This window comes from Primulina tabacum, chromosome 16 (genome assembly GCF_025594145.1).
Source record: "Primulina tabacum isolate GXHZ01 chromosome 16, ASM2559414v2, whole genome shotgun sequence".
In the NCBI taxonomy this organism is placed as follows: domain Eukaryota; kingdom Viridiplantae; phylum Streptophyta; class Magnoliopsida; order Lamiales; family Gesneriaceae; genus Primulina; species Primulina tabacum.
Genome location: NC_134565.1, coordinates 22,917,269 through 22,939,693, shown reverse-complemented (window position 1 = coordinate 22,939,693; position 22,425 = coordinate 22,917,269).

Sequence of the window (22,425 nt, the reverse complement as noted above, 5' to 3'; positions counted from 1 at the left end):
AGATTGCATTTGAAGTTGGGTTGGAGCACCAACCCATTCTCTATTTTGGAGATTTCCTTCAAAATAGAGATGGGTTGGAGATGCTAAACGTCTCTGAATGAGAAAATTGAAGAACATGAATGCACTGAGTTTTGGGATAGCGATTTGGCATTGAGCCATGTTGTTTTCTTTATCGTTATTCGTGTTAATTTTGATATTGGTTTATAAATAAAGCTGGATGGTTGATTTAGTTGAAATTTAGATAAATAAAACACTTGATTTTTAGTTGAATAATTTATTTTTTTTTAGATTTGTAATGATCCTGGCTTAGTGTTCTTTTGGTGAATTTTTAATTATTTATTCCAAGGACACTTCCGATGTCAACGAGAGTCCTTCTCAGGGCTTGACAAGGAGAGTTTGTTTGATATTGATCTCTAGATTATAGCTTCCAGAGGTTTTTGTCAATATCCATGTCTAGTTTCTCTATTTCCTGAAATGAAACAAAAACTTAAAAATAGTCATTTTAATCTTCAATTTTGCATGTTTTTTTTTGTCTTATTTGGGTTTTTTATTCTTGTGACTACCTTTTTTTGTTGGGTTTTACTCTTATTTTTTCGATATCACTGTTAACATTTTCTAATTTACACTAAGCATTCCAATGAAATAAGACTACAAATTAATAAAAAATAAATTAAAATTTACATAAATAAAGCCAAATTTTGACAGTTTGCCGACAAAAAATTGACGATTGTAGACAGCTTAATTAATTTGTGAGGTGTTTGTCACAACAAAACCTTGCAAGATCTATCTTGATAATTGAAAAGAGTTATATAACGAACTGCTCTTGGGGTTTGAATCTCTACACTAATCCATTTAATTAAATATCACAACAATATGAAAACCTGTTTATGTTTTTATATTACAGTACAATTGGGTCGAATCTCTCATCTTTCCCCATCAGTGAGAAGATGAATGTCCTATGGCAGTTTCGGAAAATATTTGTTGCAATGTATTTTAGAAGTTAAAATGGGGAATGTAATGTATAATATAATTTGTTATATTTCTTGAATGAGATATTTTTATTGTCGATGTCACAAAAATTTTCGGGCTATTTAATTTTAATTAAAAATGGGTAAATTTATTTAGCTTTTTTAATCATCTCTGTTACAGTTACCCCTCATTCCGAAATGTCTACATAATTATTAGTAGGTTTATGTATGTAATATCATAGTAAAATTCAGTAACTGTTCACTTATCATCATGTGAAAAATAATGGTTAGATTATAAACTTTGATATACGAGTGCCCGTAAATATATCGAACTCATATATTCAATAATCTTGATTGCTCAAGAACGTTTGGTATATATATACCACATTAAAAGTGTTACTCGATGTGCATTTTATATAAGATGTTCTTGTGAATATCTATTATTGTTTGTTTAGAATCCAGATATTCACGCGAACATGCATCTTGCATCTCGATGTAGCAATATAAAATTGAGAATCGGAGAAAAAGATACCAGTTATATATCCACAAATGTTCATCTCAGATGACAAAAGACATAAAAAAAATTCCCAAGATTCCCATTTTCCTAGTTCCTACAAATGTAATACTAAAAATGAAAGTTTGATTTAAACTAAAGTACTGTCTCTACCACAGATCAACCGACCTGCAGATGAAAGTTTGAAGTAAACTAAAGTGTCTCTATCACAGATCAACGACCTGCAGTTGGCCTGTGGACTACCCTCCTTCTAAACAGTATAACGTAATAGTCATCAGCAGCGATTCTAGGGTCCAAATTCTTGTAAAAGCATATCGAATCACCATGTCTCAAACCATGAGTCCGAACGAACCTCCTCCAGTCCCCAGCAAGTGTATATAATATCTGATTCTCATAGTTGTAGCCTGTTAACACCATTCTCCACTGTGTATCTTGTTTATCAAACACCATAAGGGTCGATTTTCTAAACGAGTCTCTTGTATCTTCGGTCATTTGAGGGCAGGACGGTATCGTTGATGCCTCCTGTTGTGTGAGATTTAACCTTCCATCTTGTGCGGACACCGCGGATGAGCTTAAATTCTTATGAAAGCAATATGCCTCTGGTGGTAATCTCCTGCATGCAAATATTCGTCCGGTGCCGTGATCAGTGCATGTGGGCCGGGGAGCCCAAAAATTTTACTTAACAGGGGGCTTATCTAGAAAACTAAATAATATTTTACCGTAGCGTTTGTTGGAATTACATTTAATAGATATACAAATTTAGAAACATCACTAAAATTTTCTCGAAGGAATAATCCTTCAAATCAAAAACCCATATATTATAAATATTCACATCATTTTTTGTGGCTTCATTTCTTATGCACATACGCACAAAAAGGTCGATAAAGAACGTATTATAGTTAAAGAAACAACTGGAGAAAAATTTATAAAACTCGTTACGTATAAAATGAAAGGATTGATCAACAGCTACCTGGAACCTGGTCCCGGCATCTGCTCGTCTCCTGGATTCTGATTAGCCTTCTCCACAGACATCGGTCCTTCATCAGGCCTATAGCGTTTCTTGATCGGTAGAACATCTAGAGAAAGATCAGATCGCTCCGAGTCTTGAGAAACTGGTTCTGTTTGATGGTTCGACACAGATTCCGTTTTTCGATTTGGATTGTCTCTAAATCTAATGGGAATTCTTTTGCTTCTCCTACCAGTTATACCACGTCGTGTGCTTTCTTGAGATCTATTCGCTGTTTCACTGTAAGAAATATCAAGGTCAGGGATGAGAGTACGCCCACTATCTTGACCTGAATGAATATTTCTTCCATCCGCCATTGTAGATATTCTTATGGTTTCTGGATATGAGATTCTTGATTATATATTGTAATGTTTCAGGGAGAGGCATTGATGAAGTGTTGCAGTGCAGTTTAAATTTTCAGCGGGAGGAAGTTTTGTACTTCTGTTTCCTCAGCTGGCCGTTGGGAAAAGAACAATTGGGAACGGGTACTCGATTTACCCGATTGGATAGGTTATTTTTTAAGTTAGTTGGGTTCGGGTAATTCTATATGTTGGGTCAGTGATCGGGCAGGAAAAGTCCTACCCGATGTCCTATTGATTTTTAAATCAGTTTATGCAATATTAAATAAAAATTTGGGAAAACCGTACATTTGTTGTGAATAGTAGAGAATATAGAGAAGAGAGAATGATTTTTGTGTGTGCTTTATTCATCATTGGAGACCTCTATTTATAGAGTAGATTTACAGAACTTGAATAGGTAACAATATCAATAATCATCTATAATATCTTTTCTATAATACTCCCCCTTAGATGATTATCGACTCATTAAATCACTTCTAAGAGATGTGGGAGTTCAAATGCTGCCTCGTTAAAACCTTGTCAGTAAAAACCTAATGGAAAAATCTGAACGAAGGAAAAATAGTATAACAATAGATACTCCCCCTGATCTCAATCATCTGAGATCCTTCAACTGATGCATCCATATCTTGTGCACCAATTTCTTGAATGTTGAAGTTGGTAATGCCTTTGTAAATAAGTCAGCTACATTGTCGCTTGAGCGAATTTGATGGACGTCAATATCACCATTTTCTTGAAGCTCATGTGTATAGAAAAACTTTGGTGAAATATGCTTTGTTCTATCACCTTTGATGTAGACTCCTTTTAACTGCGCAATGCAAGCAGTATTATCTTCGAATATTACTGTTGGGTCATCTTTGGCTGTTGGGAGTCCACATGATTCTTGAATATGTTGTGTCATAGATCTCAACCACACACACTCCCGACTTGCTTCATGCATTGCAATGATCTCAGAGTGATTTGAAGACGTCGCTGTTAACGATTGCTTCACCGACTTCCATGATATAGCAGTGTCTCCTCGTGTAAACACATAACCTGTCTGGGATTTAGCTTTATGTGGATCAGAAAGATATCCTGCATCTGCATATCCGACTAAAGGAGACTTTGATTTTGTCGAATAAAATAATCCCATATCAATTGTACTCCGAAGGTAACGAAATATGTGTTTTACACCATTCCAATGTCTTTGGATTGGACTTGAGTTATATCTCGCAAAAAGATTAACAGAAAATGATATATCTGGGCGAGTACAATTTGCGATATATGACAGTGCACCAATGGCACTTAGATATGGTACTTCTGGACCAACGATTTTTTCTCCATTTTCAGGTGGTCGAAAAGGATCTTTGTTAGCATCAAGTGATCGAACAAACATTGGTGATGCTAATGGGTGTGCCTTGTCCATGTAAAAGCGCTTTAATATTTTTTCTGTATATGATGATTGACGAACAAATATTCCCTCTTGCAAATGTTCAATCTGCAATCCGAGGCAAAATTTTGTCTTTCCTAAATCTTTCATCTCAAACTCATTTTTCAAGTAATTGGCAGTTTTAGTAAGCTCTTCTGGAGTGCCAATAAGATTTAGATCATCAACATATAATGCCACAATTGCAAAACCCTCATCTGTTCTTTTTATAAAAGCGCATGGACAAATAGCATTATTTGTGTATCCTTCTTTTAACAAATATTCACTAAGACGATTGTACCACATGCGACCAGATTGCTTTAATCCATATAAGGATTTATGCAGTTTTATTGATAACATAGCCTTGGGCGCTTCACCATTTTCTTTCGATAGTTTGAATCCTTCAGGCACTTTCATATATATATCACTATCAAGTGAACCATAAAGATAAGCAGTTACAACATCCATAAGTCGCATATCAAGAGTTTCTGATACTGCTAAACTGATTAGGAATCGAAAAGTAGTGGCATCCATCACAGGTGAATATGTTTCCTCATAGTCAATTCCAGGTCTCTGTGAGAAACCTTGGGCTACAAGTCGGGCCTTGTATCTTACAATTTCACCATTTTCATTCCTCTTTCGTACAAAAACCCATCTGTATCCTACTGGGATTACATTTTCAGGTATTCGTACTACAGGTCCAAACACTTTATGTTTTTCTAGTGAGTCTAGTGGCCTTCTTCCACTTTGGCCAATCATCTCTTTGTTGACAATCCTTAACGGATTGTGGTTCTGAGTCTTCATTATGTATGATGTCAAGGGCGACATTTAGGGCAAAGACATTGTCAACAATTGTGTTATTTCGATCCCACAATTTTCGAGATGATATATAATTTATTGAAATCTCATTATTTTCATGAGAATTTGATTCTTCAGGAATAATATTATCCAAGTTTGGTTCATTGATCTCTCTTACTATATCATCCAAGATTTCTTCTTCGGGAGCTTTTGAATTTTCTTTCTCTTGTACCTTTCTTTTTCGAGGTACAATATCCTTTGAACCAATTGATCGACCACGCTTCTGGCATATTTTAGATTCATTTGTAGGTTGAATAATAGCTGGTCCTACGGGGACATCAATTTTTACAGGGGTATTCTCTGCATGTATATGTGACTTTGTCACATTCTTTGTATTAACAAAAGCATCGGGCAATTGATTTGCAATTCTTTGCAAGTGAATGATTCTTTCAACTTCTTGCTCACATTGATTATTTCGAGGATCATAATGAGATAGTGTTTTCTCATTCCAACAAATCTTTTGTTGTTCTTCGAGACACAACTTTATTTCTCCTAGATTTGGAAATTCCAATTCATCGAAGTGGCAATCTGCAAATCTCGCAGTAAACAAATCTCCTGTTAAAGGTTCCAAAAATCTAATAATAGATGGTGAATCATATCCCACATAAATCCCAAGTCTACGTTGTGGGCCCATTTTGGTTCGCTGTGTAGGTGGGAGAAGACTTGTACTGCACAACCAAATACTCGAAGGTGAGAAACATCAGGCTCTCGACCATAAGCAAGTTGTAAGGGTGAGTATTGGTGATAATTAGTTGGCCTTATACGAATCAATGATGCAGCATGTAATATGGCATGTCCCCACACAGATGATGGAAGTTTGGTTCTCATCAATAATGGTCTAGCAATTAATTGCAAATGCTTAATAAATGACTCTGCTAAGCCATTTTGTGTATGGACATGGGCAACCGAATGCTCAACTGAAATCCCTATTGACATACAATAGTCATTAAATGTCTGCGATTTAAATTCAGCAGCATTATCAAGACGAATTGTCTTGATTGAGTGATCTGGGAATTGAGCTCGTAATTTAACAATTTGCACAAGTAATCTAGCAAAAGCTATATTTCGAGTTGAAAGCAAACTAACATGTGACCATCTAGTAGACGCATCAATCAATACCATGAGGTATCGAAATGGTCCACATGGTGGGTGTATAGGTCCACAAATATCCCCATGAATTCTCTGCAAGAAGGTTGGGATTTCAACATCAATCTTTGTAGGGAAAGATCTTATAATTAGTTTGCCTTGTGAGCAAGCTACACATGGATAATCATTGTGTAAAAGAATCTTCTGGTTCTTTAGAGGGTGTCCATGTGAGTTAATTATTATTCTGCGCATCATTGTTGCCCCAGGGTGACCAAGTCGATCATGCCATAATTTGAAGCTCTGTTGGTCAACAAACGTCTGGTTTGTGACAATGTTTGCTTCGACTGTTTTTATTGTTGTAAAATACATTCCAGAAGGAAGTGCACATAATTTTTCTTTTATCTGCTTCTGGCCAGATATAATAGATGTTATGCAAAGAAATGTATTTGAAATTATTTTCATTTAATGTTTCAATATGGTATCCATTTCGGCGGATGTCTTTAAAGCTAAGCAAATTTCTACTGGATTTGCTCGCATATAGGGCATTTTCAATATATAGGCTTGTATTATTTGGTAAAATGATTTTTGCCTTTCCATAACCTTCAATAATTTTTGATGCACCCGATATTGTTGTAACATTATTTTCAGCTAATGTTAACTCCAAAAAAATACCTTTTATTTTGAAGAATGGTATGTGTTGTACCACTATCGACTAAGCATTCATCCTGACATTTCATCGTTAATCTAAAATAAAAATATAATTCAATAAGCTAAATTCAATAAATAATGTGTAAAGCTTTCAAAGGAAATATTTTATTGAATAATGAAAACATTTATTGAATAACAAAATAAACCTCCATGACAAATCCTAAACATGAACTGAACATCAAAATAAAAACGAGACCACGATAACCTAATAAACAATAGAAATTCAAAGTAGGAACAAGAGCAATGAAAGTAATTACTTATTATTTTCTAACACACCACCACCAATCAAATTATCTATATTTTCATCTGGATTAGCAAAGAAATCAGAGACATCCAAGTGAGTTATATCAATTGGATCATCATTGTCCACAAAATTTATCTCCATTTTTCCATTTTTCTTGATTGATTTTGGTATAGATCCACAAGATGTTTTGCCATACGACAGGTACGAGACCAATGCCCTTCCATTCCACATCTATAACATTTTTCTTCATATACTTTGGAACTCTTCTCCTTTGCTTCTTCATTATTGGAATTCCACTGCTGGTGGCTTGTTTTATGTTTCTTTGCATTTTGTTGCTGATATTATCTTCTTTGGCCACGCCCACGCCCACGTCCCACGTCCACGTACATTGTTATGATTTTGAGTGGAATTAGCATTCGCTTCAGGAAATGCAATTTCATATTCTTCAGGAAATGTAGTTCCAATTGCTTCGGGAAATGGTGTGGATCCAGTTGGGCGCATTTGGTGATTTTTCATGAGCAGCTCATTGTTTTGTTCAGCAACTAGTAAGCATGAGATGAGTTCAGAGTACCTTTGAAATCCACGTTCACGATATTGCTGCAGGAGCACGTTTGATGCATGAAAAGTGGAGAATGTTTTTTCTAACATGTCTTGATCAGTGACTTTCTCTCCACAAAGTATCAGTGTGTAACTAGTCTTGAATAATGCAGAGTTATATTCACTTACGGACTTAAAATCTTGTAACCGTAGGTGCATCCATTCATATCGGGCTCTTGGGAGAATTACAGTTCGTTGATGGTCAAATCTTTCTTTTAGATTTTTCCAAAGCTCTCGTGGCTATTTCACAGTGAGATATTCGACTTTCAACCCATCATTGAGGTGATGACGGAGAAAAATAAGTGCCTTTGCACGGTCCTGCTGGGACATTTCATTTCCTTCTTTTATTGTATCTCCTAAATTCATAGAGATAAGGTGGACCTCGGCATCCAAAATCCATGATAAATAACTTTTTCCAGTCAAGTCAAGTGCTTCAAATTCAAGTTTGGTGATGTTCGCCATTGCAACTTAAAAAAAAAATTATATAATTAGAATCATGACATAAATAGAGTAAAATTGCATTACTATTATTGAAAATAAATATTATAACAAATTATGCATGTTACTACTTTTACCTATGTAATTTTGAAATTTTGTTATTCTATTTGTTAAACTAACATCGATGCAGGTGTACATTGAGATGTGCTCAATTAATAATTTATGTATCTATTACAAATTGCACTAATTACAAATTGTAGCATTATAAACTAAAGAAAAAAATAAAACTCTTTTATGCACAATTATTCTAAATACATAAAACAAATATCACAGAATCCTGCCCAACTTCGTAAACAAGCCATATATTTCTTGAAAAGGAAAAAAATCAAACACTTTGGATTTAAGGAAATTATAATAAAATTTATGTCTTAAAAAAAATTACTCCCACACCTAGAATTTCTCACACCACTGCTGCGGTTTGAAGAATTATTATTATTATTATTTTTTGGTCCAATTGATATCAAAAATAGTGTTGTGATTGACTCAAAAATTATCATAAAACTAGTAAATACTAGTATTCACACAATATTTTAGCGACTATTTAAATAATAAAAATCCAAATAATATAAATCTTAAATAAGTAATTCAAGATATGAAAAAAACTTAAATCAAAACAACAATACATTTATAATCAATATTCTTCAAGAATATTGTCGAAACATATGATAGTTATCTAAATTCTTCAGGAATATGATAACATTACATTTTATATCAATATTATTCATAGATATTGATAGATATTTATGATTTTAGATCAAGATTCTTCGGGAATATTGATAAATCTTATTCATCTATATTTTATTCATAGATCTATCAATATCTTCAACATAAAGTTGTGTTGTGCTACTTCAGGAGCATCAACATAAAATTAAAAGTTGTGCTTCTTCAGGAGCATCAATATAAATCTATAATTTGTGCTGCTTCGGGAGCATCAATATTAAATCTAAATATTGTGCTTCTTCAAGAGCATTCATACAAGAATAAGAATAAATTATTTATAAATTTTACCTTGAAGAGCACTCGTGCTGATAACGTGTTGTGAATAGTAGAGAATACAGAGAAGAGAGAATGATTTTTTTGTGTGCTTTATTCATCATTGGAGACCTCTATTTATAGAGTAGATTTACAGAACTTGAATATGTAACAATATCAATAATCATCTATAATATCTTTTCTATAATAACATTATTTTAGTCTCGATATTATCGAATTTTAATTTTTCATATTTTCTGATTTTTCAGCAATTTTTCGTTGAGATTGCTAATGTGTCGCTAAACAATTCAGTGTCATATCAACACTGCATTGATGACACATTTGTGTCAAGTAAAAAAAAAGACTGATTTAAAAAAAAAACAAAGTTGGCTGAGACTAGAACTTAAATTTGACAATATATCTAGTTAAAATCGTAAATAAGCAAACATATTGAACACAAAAACAATTTTTCCTAAAAATTAATTTTGCCCAATGAATTAAATATTTTTTCTATATTTATCAAAGTTACTTATAATTTTTTTTGAATTGACAAATTTTGTTATGTCGTACAATACAAATATAATAGACTAATTTCTAATATATATATATATGTGTGTGTGTGTGTGTGTGTGTGTGATTCGAATTTCCAATCCCGATATTTAACAAACACCAGTACTTTGTGATTATTGTCTTCATTTTTATTTTTATTTTTTGAGATGATTTATTTTTAGTTTTCGACTTAGTAATATATAATTACATGAAGTCTTTGTTACAAATTGCAATATTAATAATATATTGTAATATCACAGCTATTATTAATTTAAAGGTTTTTTCACCGTAAAATTTAACGATTTTTTGAACCAATAAATCACGCCCAACCCAAAGAAGAATGGAGATTGACTTGTTATTATGGTCTTTCACTCAAAAATGGATTTAGGAAGGCCACTGAAGATTGGTCGAGTTGGGCATTGAAAGGGATGTCGCTAATAATCGTACAGGAAATATTTAATAACTAATTGTAACGTACCGTGCTTTTACTACTTAAAATTTGCGGAAGAATTTAAAATTTTCTTAAATAAGACATGAACGTCCAAAATTCGATAAGAATATTGTACGTCTCATCTTGTCGCAACGAAAGATCTAAGATAAAGTTTGACAAAAGTGTTCAATATTTTCATAAAGCTTAAAACATGGCGGTCCTCGGGTTTAGCCTCCCGCTCAGTCCAAACCTGCTCCTCGGTCCCCACCTTCGGTCTTCTCATAAACATCCTCACCTGCATCGATCAAGTCTAGTGAGTGTAAAGACTCAACGCGTATAAACTGGAAGTAACGAGTAGTACATAATAAAATCACATGCAACTTTAAAATAGGACATACATACTGAAAACTTGAACTTGCATAATAAAACTGAACATACGTACATACATACTTAGACGTGCCATCAATATAAACTTTTCTTAAACGTGCTTGCATACATGAATATACTTGAACATACATAACTTCATCATTTTGCGTAGAGTATGTTTCAAAGCAAGTGAACCATACATAAATACGCCTGATCAGACTAAACCACAGTACTGGGATGACAGGGACGTATCCACTGCTATATACATGAGATCCCCGTTCATAATTTAACAGGCTGATTGGTCCACGTTCATAATTTAACGCTTTCCAATCACGATCTAAACCCGTTCATAATTTAACGGGGAGGAGAGGTCCTCGGCCACGTTCACCGACTTCCAAACCCATTCATAATTTGGTCACAAGACATTTAGCATACATAAAAAAGACTTGAAATATTTTATTTTGCACGTCAACATACTTACTTGGCGTTGAGAGATTCGTCGGACTTCGATTGGGGCCGTTGCTGCACATATTAATCATGAATTTACATGCTTAAGTTGCATAACTTAGACGTAGGTAATCATGCTTACTTACGAGTTCATTCAATTCCTTAGGACGTTCTAAAATTCCCATGACCCGACCTTGTAAATCATCGTACTAAACCATGACATCAAACCCCGAACATGCTATATAAAATTTTTCCCAAAATATGAAGGACACGAACCCCGTGCCTAGGTCCGGGTAGGGGTCCGTGTTCGTGCGCTAAAATGTGTCGTGCAGAAGGAGGAAGGCACGGACCCTGTGTCTAGGTCCGTGTAAGGGTCCGTGTTTGTGCGCAAATTGACACCGAAAAGAATACAAAGACACGGACCCCGTGCTCTGGTCCGTGTGGAGGTCCGTGTCCGTGCGCAAAAATGACGATCAAGAATAGACAAAGACACGGACCCCGTGCCAGGGTCCGTGTTCGGGTCCGTGTATTCTCGATGGACGCGAACTCACGAAAATCATGTACGTGTCATGCTTAACATTCTAGACTCGTTTGTACGGACCAAGAACCGACACCTCGAGACACATCCTAACATGCCAAAACATCGAACCAATTACATACAAGCACCCAAAGCAACGACGTTCACCCGACGACACATACAGTTCAAAAACGTGGCAATTGACACCAAATCGGTTCCTACGACTTCTAGTGTATTCGAGTGCCTAACAATGCCAAACGACATGTCAAATAACAACCCAACATCATACTAATCATACCTAGACGCAGCAACGATCACCTGTCGATTCCCAACGAAGCCTGCAACAATAAAATCTCAAAAAACGCATCAACACATAATTTTCTGAAAAACGAAGTTTGAGCAGTCCCACGAAAAACGTCATAACTCACTCAATTTTTATCCAAATATTTTAAATTTTATATCAAATCGAAGGTATCAAAAAATTCTACAATTTTTACGTTAAAAGTTTTCTCAGAATCCCGACCAAAAAATCTCAGTTTTCAAAAGAACAGCAAAAACGGGATTTGAGATCTAAACTTATTTCAAAACTGATCCAAATCGTTTTCCGCTCAAACAACGAACGTTACCCATGAATTTTTACACATAAATAACAACGCAACGCATAATATGACGAGACCGATGCAGAAATAACAGAATATACGTGCCTTTTGATATTTAAAATATCCGTAACGACGATACCGAAGCGGAGACATAGTGAGGGTCGATCCGGGACGAATGTGGTGCTAAAATTCTTGAAGAAAACCAACGAAAACTCGCTAGGAAATATAGAGGGATGGGGCGGCTGCTTCTAGATGTAAGAACCCTAGTAATTCTCCTATCAAAAGTAATAAAAACTGAATGAAATAAGTGTGTGTGTGTTTTGATCGGTTCTAGGTGTGTGTAAAAGAGTGTGTGTGTGTGTGTGTGATTAGTAATTTAGGGAAAAATTGCTTAATTAAATAATAAATAAAACTATTTAAAATACTAACACTCTTTAAACTTTACTACAATCCCTCAATTAAAATAATGCACACAAAAATGCTAATTTTAAAAGTTTTAAAACTCTTAAATAACTAAACACATAAATAAGGCTTTAAAATGCTAAACTAAATAAATTATTTAAAATGCCCCTTCCTAGCTTTTAAAATAAAATACCGCATTTCAAATTGCCAAGAATCGTCCCCGGTCTTTTCCTCGATCCCGCCTAGAATAATCGCCTGAAACATGAAACTCGAAAAACATTTTAACGTGCATCGCATAAACATAATTAATTTAAAATAGTGCATTTAAATAATTCATGCACTACTAGGACTCGTTTTAAAATTGAATAAATGCTTTAATAATTAAATAAATGCATGAGTTATACGTGTACTGAATTTGGACACTACAGTTCCTCCCCACTTATATAAATTTCGTCCTCGAAATTAAATCTTACCGAACAACTCCGGGTAGTGGTTCATCATGTCTGCTTCTGACTCCCGAGTGGCTTCCTCCACCGATTGGTTCAGCCACTTGACTTTGACCAGCTTGGTCACCTTGTTCCGAAGTCTCCGCTCCTGTCTGTCTAGGACCTGGACGGGTCTTTCCTCATATGACAGGTCTGGAGCCAACTGCAACGGCTCATAACTCAGAACATGTGAAGGATTAGCTAGATACTTCCTTAACATCGAGACGTGAAACACATTGTGTACCCCTGCCAGATTCAGCGGAAGGACAACACGATAAGCTAGTGTCCCAACTCTGTCAAGAATCACGAAAGGTCCAATAAATCTCGGACTCAGCTTGCCTCTTTTTCCAAATCTCATAACACCCTTCATGGGCGCTATCTTTATAAAAACGTGATCACCTACGGCAAACTCGAGATCCCTTCTCCTCTTATCGGCATAGCTCTTTTGGCGACTCTGGGCGGTCTTCATCCTGTCTCGAATCTTGACCACCACATCTGCAGTCTGCTGAACTATCTCCGGGCCAAGTTCTGCTCTTTCACCAACTTCATCCCAATGAACTGGTGATTTGCACTTCCTTCCATACAACGCTTCATAGGGAGCCATACCTATCGATGATTGGAAACTGTTGTTGTATGTAAACTCCACTAGAGGTATCTTCGATTTCCAAGTCCCTTGGAAATAGATCATAATAGGCCCGCAATAAATCCTCCAAAATCTGGATCACTCGCTCAGACTGGCCATCTGTCTGCGGGTGAAAAGTTGTACTGAAAAGCAATTTCGTCCCCATGGATGCATGTAAGCTCTTCCAAAAGGACGATGTAAACCTCGGGTCCCTTCGGACACAATGTAAACTGGGATCCCATGCAATCGAACAATCTCCCTGATATAAAGCTCCGCATACTGCGTCATGGAGAAAGTCGTCTTTACTGGCAATAAGTGCGCTGACTTAGTGAGTCGATCCACTATAACCCAAATAGAATTCGATCCCCTGACTGACCTCGGCAATCCAACCACAAAATTCATTGTAACATTCTCCCATTTCCACTCTGGGATGGGGAGTGGCTTAACCAATCCTGCTGGCCTCTGATGCTCTGCCTTCACCTGCTGACAAGTGAGGCATTCAAACACAAATCTTCGGATGTCTCTCTTCATCCCTGGCCACCAATACAGGATCTGTAGGTCCTTGTACATCTTGGTACCTCCTGGGTGAATAGAATACGGAGATGCGTGTGCCTCTGCTAGAATATCCTCTCTGATCGAATCAATACTGGGCACCCACATTCTACCCGTGTATCTCACAATACCATCTGACACTGTGTAGAGAACACTGCCCTTGGCTTCATCCTTCAGTTTCCATTTCTCTAACTGATCATCTGAAGGCTGGCCCGCACGAATACGGTCTAGCAAGGAAGATTGGACTGTCAGACTAGACCTTGGAGCTTTGCCCTTGCGGTAAACTTCTAAATCAAACTTCTGAATCTCAGACTGAAGAGGTTTCTGTACTGACAACTGTGCTACAACTGCCACTTTCCTGCTCAAGGCGTCTGCGACAACATTAGCTTTCCCTGCGTGGTAGTTAATCTCGCAGTCGTAGTCTTTTACCAATTCTAACCACCGTCTCTGTCTCATGTTCAGTTCCTTCTGCGTGAAGAAATACTTGAGACTCTTGTGATCGGTAAGTATCTGACATCTCTCGCCGTACAAGTAATGTCTCCAAATCTTCAACGCAAAGACAACAGCTGCTAATTCTAAGTCATGCGTCGGGTAATTCTTCTCATGCACCTTCAACTGCCTCGATGCATAAGCTATGACCCGACCCTGCTGGATCAATACTGCGCCTAACCCGAGCTTAGATGCATCGATGTATAACACACAATCCCCTTGCCCTGTTGGCATGGCTAACACTGGCGCTGAAATAAGAACTTACTTCAATGTATCAAAGCTCTTCTGACATTCATCACTCCACACAAACTTTTCATTCTTTTTGGTCAGTGAAGTGAGTGACACTGCTATCGACGAAAATCCCTGGATAAACTTACGGTAGTAACCGGCTAAACCCAGAAAACTGCGGATTTCCGATGCATTCTTCGGTTCAACCCAATCCTTAACTGCCGCTACCTTGGTTGGATCCACCTCAATTCAACTGCTAGAAATAATATGACCCAAAAACACTACCTTCTCCAACAAAAACTCGCACTTACTGAACTTCGCAAACAACTTGTAACCCTGCAAAACCTGCAACACTGTCCTCAAATGCTGGCTATGCTCCTCATGGCTCTTCGAGTAAATGAGAATATCGTTAATGAATACTATGGCGAACTGATTAAGGTAAGGCTGAAATACTCGGTTCATGAGGTCCATGAAAATTGCTGGAGCATTCGTCAGTCCAAACGGCATCACTAAGAACTCTTAATGTCCATACCTGGTCCTGAAGGCTGTTTTGTGAACATCTGCATCTTTCACCTTCAGTTAGTGATACCCTGATCGAAGATCTATCTTAGAGAACACTGTAGCTCCCTGCAGCTGGTCGAACAAATCTTTGATTCTAGGAAGTGGGTATTTGTTCTTGATTGTTACCTTGTTCAATTCTCGGTAATCGATGCACAGCCTCATACTCACATCCTTCTTCTTCACAAAGAGCACTGGCGTGCCCCTACGGCGAAGAAACTAGGGCGGATAAATTCCTTGTCGAGAAGCTCCTGAATCTGCTGCTTGAGTTCTAACATTTTAGATGGAGCTAATCGATACGGTGCCTTAGAGATTGGCACAGTGCCTGGCATAAGATCGATTGCAAACTCCACCTCTCTCTCTGGTGGAAGTCCTGTGACGTCATCAGGAAAGACGTCTGGGAAGTCTTTGACTACTGGCACCTCTGATAAATACGGAGTGGGTATGTCAGGTGCAGAAATAATACTGGCCAAGAAGGCCTGACACCCCTTAGAAATAAGTCTTCTAGCCTGCATGCAAGAGATCATGCGAGGGAAACTTCTCCATCTGGCTGGTTCAAAAAGAAACTGTTCCATGCCCGGCGGTCTAACCAATACTGACCTCTTCTGAAAATCAATCAGAACTCTGTTCCTCGTCAGCCAGTCCATGCCCAAAATAATATCGAACTCCGGCATTGGTAAGACGATCAAGTCTGCATACACTAGGTGGCCGTGTAATTCTAGATCAATGTCTCTGACTACACTAGTAGCTGACAGCTCTTCCCCTGATGGGACGGTTACTGAATAATTCACATCGAGTCCAATGGTCTTGATATCCAAATGACTAGCAAATGTTTCCGAAATAAAAAAATGGGTGGCTCCTGAATCTATCAAGGCCTGAGTGGCTATTCTCTTAATGAAAATATTTTCTGAGAGACGTTAGCACACACAAAACTTACGTTCCCAAAAATTCTAACATTAACCTCAAACATAGCAGAAAATTACTATGCCAAATCACTCAAAATATTACTAGCACCTTAATAATTCCAAATAAAATTCCACATGAAAGGAAAAATTGATACTGAGCTTAGGTAGAAAATTTACCTGTTAGTAAAGTCGTGTCTGGGTCCGCCTCTTGTGCATGCATGGCAAACACTCTGCCCTGCGTTGGCTGCTTCCAGTGTGGGCACTCTTTCAGCATGTGGTCAGTGGCTCCACATTTAAAACATTTCCCGGATCCCCATATGCACTGTCCGGGATGCTGGCGATTGCACTTCTGACACACTGGGAAATTACCGGGCTTTTGAGGCGCCCCCTGCTGTTGAATCGGACCATTGCCCTTTGGTTGTCCCTGATAAGGTTTCTTCCATGGTGGCCCCTGATACTGTTTCTTAAATTGGGACCTCTGATGTTGCCGCTGCTGTTGTTGCGGTGGTGCCTGATAGGGCCTCTTGCCCTGCCTGTCCGCCTCTATGTCCCTCTGGTCTTGTTCTGCCGCAAAAGCTCTAGACACGGAAATTGCATAAGTAGTAGGACCAGCAACTGGAACGTCACGGCGCAAGACCGGTCGCAACCCATCCATGAAATGCCTCAGCTTACTCTGGGCATCATTAGCTATCAGGGGTACAAAATGACACCCTCTCTCAAACTTTCTCACAAAGTCTGCCACACTGCTGTCTCCCTGCCTCAACGTCATAAACTCCCTTGTTAGGCGAGAGCGTACTTCCTCAGTGAAGTACTTGGAGTAGAATACTTCGTTGAAACCGTTCCAAGGCGATACCTGCAAGTTGACTGCCACGGACGCACTCTCCCACCACAATCTGGCGTCCCCTGACAGAAGGAACATGGCACACCTGACCCTATCTGCATCGGTCAGTTCCATAAAATCAAAGATTATCTCGATGGACTTAATCCATCCCTCAGCTACCATCGGGTCAGTGGTACCCGAAAACTTCTTAGGATTCATCCTCCTAAACCTCTCATACACTGCTTCCGGTCTGGGCCTCTCCCCCGCATCTACTGCAGTCTGGTCCCTCGCAAACTGTGCGAAGAACTGAGTCATTCCTGCCAGCATTTGTGCTTGCATATCTGGCGGTGGAGGTGGAGGAGCGTCTCTCCTCTCCTCACGAGCCCCTCTATTCCCTTCCCTTGCTTCACGGTCGATCACACATCTAGGAGGCATACTGTTCCCATGATTTACCCAACACGTAAACCCCACATGCATTAATATATAATAACAATAACATAGATGCACGTACTCTGAACTCAAAAATGTAAACATGCTGAAATCATGACAATACGCTTACTACATAACATAATTCAAAACTTTAAACCTTACAGACTTGAGGCGTGACTTCGTGAGCTTCTTGTGACTGGCAGTAGGCATAACCCTTTATAAGAACACCGCTCTGATACCAACTGTAACGTACCGTGCTTTTACTACTTAAAATTTGCGGAAGAATTTAAAATTTTCTTAAATAAGACATGAACGTCCAAAATTCGATAAGAATACTGTACGTCTCATCTTGTCGCAACGAAAGATCTAAAATAAAGTTTGACAAAAGTGTTCAATAATTTCATAAAGCTTAAAACATGGCGGTCCTCGGGTTTAGCCTCCCGCTCAGTCCAAGCCTGCTCCTCGGTCCCCACCTTCGGTCTTCTCATAAACATCCTCACCTGCATCGATCAAGTCTAGTGAGTGTAAAGACTCAACGCGTATAAACTGGAAGTAACGAGTAGTACATAATAAAATCACATGCAACTTTAAAATAGGACATACATACTGAAAACTTGAACTTGCATAATAAAACTGAACATACGTACATACATACTTAGACGTGCCATCAACATAAAGTTTTCTTAAACGTGCTTGCATACATGAACATACTTGAACATACATAACTTCATCATTTTGCGTAGAGGATGTTTCAAAGCAAGTGACCCATACATAAATACGCCTGATCAGACTAAACCACAGTACTGGGATGACAGGGACGTATCCACTGCCACATACATGAGATCCCCGTTCATAATTTAACGGGCTGATTGGTCCACGTTCATAATTTAACGCTTTTCAATCACGATCTAAACTCGTTCATAATTTAACGGGGAGGAGAGGTCCTCGGCCACGTTCACCGACTTCCAAACCCATTCATAATTTGGTCACAAGACATTTAGCATACATAAAAAAGACTTGAAATATTTTATTTTGCACGTCAACATACTTACTTGGCGTTGAGAGATTCGTTGGACTTCGATTGGGGCCGTTGCTGCACATATTAATCATGAATTTACATGCTTAAGTTGCATAACTTAGACGTAGGTAATCATGCTTACTTACGAGTTCATTCAATTCCTTATGACGTTCTAAAATTCCCATGACCCGACCTTGTAAATCATCGTACTAAACCATGACATCAAACCCCGAACATGCTATATAAAATTTTTCCCAAAATATGAAGGACACGAACCCCGTGCCTAGGTCCGGGTAGGGGTCCGTGTTCGTGCGCTAAAATGTGTCGTGCAGAAGGAGGAAGGCACGGACCCTGTGTCTAGGTCCGTGTAAGGGTCCGTGTTTGTGCGCAAATTGACACCGAAAAGAATACAAAGACACGGACCCCGTGCTCTGGTCCGTGTGGAGGTCCGTGTCCGTGCGCAAAAATGATGATCAAGAATAGACAAAGACACGGACCCCGTGCCAGGGTCCGTGTATTCTCGTTGGACGCGAACTCACGAAAATCCTGTACGTGTCATGCTTAACATTCTAGACTCGTTTGTACGGACCAAGAACCAACACCTCGAGACACATCTTAACATGCCAAAACATCGAACCAATTACATACAAGCACCCAAAGCAACGACGTTCACCCTACGACACATACAATTCAAAAACGTGGCAATTGACACCAAATCGGTTCCTACGATTTCTAGTGTATTCGAGTGCCTAACAACACCGAACGACATGTCAAATAACAACCCAACATCATACTAATCATACATAGATGCAACAACGATCACCCGTCGATTCCCAACGAAGCCTGCAACAATAAAATCTCAAAAAACGCATCAACATATAATTTTCTGAAAAATGAAGTTTGAGCAGTCCCATTAAAAACGTCATAACTCACTCAATTTTTATCCAAATATTTTGAATTTTATATCAAATCGAAGGTATCAAAAAATTCTACAATTTTTACGTTGAAAGTTTTCTCAGAATCCCGACCGAAAAATCTCAGTTTTCAAAAGACAGCAAAAATGGGATTTGAGGTCTAAACTTATTTCAAAATTGATCCAAATCGTTTTTCGCTCAAACAACGAACGTTACCCATGAATTTTTACACATAAATAACAACGCAACGCATAATATGACGAGATCGATGCAAAAATAACAGAATATACGTGCTTTTTGATATTTAAAATACCGTAACGACGATACCGAAGCGGAGACGGAGTGAGGGTCGATCCGGGACGAACGTGGCGCTAAAATTCTTGAAGAAAACCAACAAAAACACGCTAGGAAATATAAAGGGATGGGGCGGCTGCTTCTAGGAGTAAGAACCCTAGTAATTTTACTCTCAAAAGTAATAAAAACTGAATGAAATAAGTGTGTGTGTGTTTTGATCGGTTCTAGGTGTGTGTAAAAGAGTGTGTGTGTGTGTGATTAGTAATTTAGGGAAAAATTGCTTAATTAAATAATAAATAAAACTATTTAAAATACTAACACTCTTTAAACTTTACTAAAATCCCTCAATTAAAATAATGCACACAAAAATGCTAATTTTAAAAGTTTTAAACTCTTAAATAACTAAACACATAAATAAGGCTTTAAAATGCTAAACTAAATAAATTATTTAAAATGCCCCTTCCTAGCTTTTAAAATAAAATACCGCATTTCAATTGCCAAGAATCGTCCCCCGGTCTTTTCCTCGATCCCGCCTCGAATAATCTCCTGAAAATGAAACTCGAAAAACATTTTAACGTGCATCGCATAAACATAATTAATTTAAAATAATGCATTTAAATAATTCATGCACTACTAGGACTCGTTTTAAAATTAAATAAATGCTTTAATAATTAAATAAATACATGGGTTATAGGTATACTGAATTTGGGCACTACACTAATGTATCAGAACTTTGTGTTGTGCTTAGTTGTTATCAACACCAGCATACAACACTGCAGCGGAAATTAATTATGAACAAACATGAATAATTTTTTTCAATAAACAAAGAGTATATTTAAATCATGCACAAGTATGAATACTTGTGTAATGCCTCATGGCAAAACATTCACTAGAAAATATGTAAATCGTTTACATCAAACAATGCTAGTAAAAGTACCAAAACTAAATTACTTGACACACCAAGGAATTAAATATCATCAAGATAAATTACAACTAAAACAGTGATGCATAAACTCAAACATGCAATGCTTAAAACAAACGAAACCACTTGACAATCAACACTCTTTGCCAGTGTTGTTCTTCGAGTGTTGGCAACACCAGAACCGCAACACGTGCTTGTGTGAGTCGATCACTTCAACTTTTCACGCGGAAATCTGCAAGTCCGAAATTCAGCAGCAGCGTAGTTATTCTTCCATCCCCTTTCAATATTCGATCATCATATATATATATATATATATATATCAGATCTTTGACATAGATCTTCATAGATACTCCATACCTATAAATAAGGAAACAAGAGTTTTATTAGAATCAAACTCTACACAAGATTGGTATAGTTTATCTTATGGATAATTTTCCAAATTATATTTGAATAATTCCAAAAATACGATGAAGTGCATCTAGAGAAACAAATCATTAAATTAGTCAAGAAATGTAAAATAAAATATTAATTAATTTTGGAATCCAAGATTCCTTTCAATCTCCCCCTTTTTGTATTTCTGGACAAAAACTTCCAAAAATGATGAGTGACCAGTTCGTAGCTCCCCCTTAGTTTTTAAAGTGCAACTCCCTAGCTCCCCCTGAATGTGACATGTTAGTTCAGTGGTGTTGCGGACAGTGTTGGCCACACTGCCTCGCAATACCAGATAGCGAGTCAGTCGCAGTAAAGAGATCAGATTAAAACAATAAAAGAACTACTTATCATAGAACTCCAGACATTAGGGAACATGAACCAAATACCAAGAAGGAAATTGAACAAAGCTTAGTAAAAACAAGGAATAAGGCAAGACAGAAAAATTCGATAACATCGTTAACATCAGCCATCTCTATCAGCAGCAGAATCATCATCCTCATGTATTTTTGGCTCATCTCCCCTTTTGTGGCAAGAATGCACACCAACTTCAAGAAGCAGCCGAAAGTTGGCGATTTGATTTTCATGGTAGGCAATGGTGGCTTTGTCCTGATCAATCTGCTGGAGTCGAAAATCGATTTGCGCCCGGATTTCGGAAGTGGTCATAAACTCTTCAGGCGTGGACGAGGAGGAGGGAGCGGTGTTTCCAACATCCTGGGCAACACCAGCAGTAGATGAGGGGACAGAGTTCCCAGCCTCCGGTGCATCACCTGTAGCAGACCATGGAAGGTCCATTTTTCGATTTCCTTTGAAGAATGCAGGGGAAATCTTCAGTGATTCCCATGGTTTGATCAATTGTTCATCTTCCTCCTTGGAAAAGCCTTGAGTCTCAAGAAGGCCATAAATTAAAGAAGGAAATGGGAGTCGGGTAGACTTGAGCCCTCCTTCAGCAAATTGAAGGACCGTCTGAAACACCTGTTTCCCAAAATCAAATGCCCGACCAGTACCAATATCAAACAAAGAAAAGGCCTTCAGCCTGGTGACCACCGTGGTATTGGAGGAGGGGGTCCAATTTCGGATGGCCATCTTGTGGAGAACCGAATAGAAGGATGTTAAACTAGCAGCTGCCAAGTGATGTGGGCGGACATGGTACTTTGTGATAACATACCCAGTCAGTACAGTAGTGAATTCATCAATGTTAACAGGGGGGTTGTCCTCAGTGCTGCTTGGAGTACCGT